Source organism: Myotis lucifugus, unplaced genomic scaffold, assembly GCF_000147115.1.
Source record: "Myotis lucifugus unplaced genomic scaffold, Myoluc2.0 scaffold_1171, whole genome shotgun sequence".
NCBI lineage: Eukaryota > Metazoa > Chordata > Mammalia > Chiroptera > Vespertilionidae > Myotis > Myotis lucifugus.
The window spans coordinates 13,375-15,603 of NW_005872219.1; positions in this window are offsets into that span (position 1 = coordinate 13,375).

Here is a 2,229-nt window from a genome sequence, read left to right on the forward strand (position 1 = left end):
GGCAAAGAGATCACTGAAGGGCCAACCTCAATTATGGAACCTCAGGAAATCTGGTGCTTACTACTCTGAGAAAGTGATAAGGGGCCTTCCACTACCTAAACAAAGATGCTCCACAGGGTATAAAGTGACCTTCAGTATAGATTTAGTAACAAAGGTGAAAGATCTTCTGATTTTTTCTTGTGTCATTATTTTGATCTCTTTGGCAGCTTAGTATTGTTGTAAGTTACACCTGCTAGCAGAAAAACAAAACAAAACAGAAAACTGCAGGAAGCTCAAAGGATAACTCATCCCCAGAGATCTGGGCTAAGAAGTGAGCTGCACATAAGCTTTCCAGTGTGTGAGGGAGGCTGTGGGTGGCAGGAGCTAGGAGGCCCAGCTGCCAGAATAGGGTGCTGTGAATTGGAGTAGTGGATAAGCATACAAAGTATATGTATGCAAACTAAAAAAATGTGTGACCCCCAAGTCCAAGTGTGAGTTGACATGAAGACTCAGGAATCTGGATCAGCAAGGCCAACCTGGGAGCAAAGATCAATCATGATTATGTGATGGGTTTCAATGGCAACTCAGTAGCAATAGAATCAATGGAACCAACATAAAAATTAGAATGTTGTTTTTTTACATTTCCATCTGACTTGTAAGAGAAAATTGTCTACCTGGACTTAGGGAATCCTTTATGTTCCTGAAAAATTCAAGGGAGGGTATAGGAGTGTTATATTGGAAATTCAGTGAGCTAACCAGAAGAGGCCATAATCAGAAAGCCGAATTTGGAGTCTTTATTTCAAAAGTCAGCGGCCTAGGAGGACTTGGGTCTCTCAAATTCTCCCAGCCCCAAATTAACTTAGTTAGGGGTTAGCTTATAAAGGCAAAACTCACACACACACACACACACACACACACACACAGAGAAACATGTGCTGGAATGCGGGCAGTGTGCTTAGCAGATACCTTGCAGAAAGCTTTCAGCCTTGAGCACAGCTCAGATAACCAGAAGACACCTGGCATGGGAGGAACCAAGGATGGACCAGACCCCCACGCTGGCAGAGCGGCTTGCAGGACCAGATAATTAAGAGGGGGCACTGACTAGACTATAGGCTAACAAGGATATGCATTAGGTTCCTAGCACAGATTCAGATTGCTAACCCCTCCTGCAAAATGTCTTATTTTCCCCATTATTCGAGCAAGCGTGCTTACAGAAGCTAGAAATAGCAGAGTTACTTCCATCAGGGAGGATATCTGGTTTAGTTACTTCCTAGAATTAACAGAACAAAGGACCATCTGTGTTTAGTGGAAATTTTTAAATGGCAGTTCTTAGAAAATGGAGGTTATGGGAACAAGATGGAGTTCCTATGGTTCAGATGGAGCTTGAGGGACAGGATGGAGTCAGTCCTTTCAAGGCCCTTTGTTCAGGGGATATCCCCCAGGAGCTACAGTGAACACTTCAAGACCCCAAATAACTAGTTAGAGAAATCAGAGCTTAGATTTATAACCTCATGCATAGTGGTCCTACTTGGAATGAAATGGGTAGAAATCTTAAAAGTTCTGAGATAAAGAATTTGCCCCATTGCTTCTTCAAACTAGCTGAGCCTCTGTTTGTTTTCTGGCTGATGACCTAGACCAGTGGTCAGCAAACTCATTAGTCAACAGAGCCAAATATCAACAGTACAACGAATGAAATTTCTTTTGAGAGCCAAATTTTTTAAACTTAAACTATATAGGTAGGGGAGAAAAATTGGCGGAGGTTTAGACGGACGTGTTGGTGCTTTGTCCCGGAACAGGTAAGAGCAAGCAGCTGCAACGGGTAACATACAGCCCGAACAAGCAGAGGAGATTCAGCTGAGAGACTGTCTGCAGCCAGGAAAGACAGAGAACTCCTAGAAAATGGGGATGGTTAGAGATTGAGGTTGAAACCTCCCCCTGGGAACCAGCTCACTGGCGAGACCCCGCCATCTTGAGTAGCTGTTATTCGCATCCAGAGATCGGCTACTAACCCAGAGGCAACAGCTCTCAGGCAGCGCGACTACATGAACTCAAGGAGACCTGCTTCTCCCCACGGAAAGCAGATTCAAGCAACAGCGGCCTCCTGATCACCACACACTCTGTCTGGGGAACAGTTACTGTGTGTGAAGCCTCCCTCCACCAGCCAGAAGAGCCACCACAGCTGTGAACAGCACCCACCAGAGACCCTGCTACCAACGGAGGAGCAGCTGCTACCACAACTGCCCAAGGAGC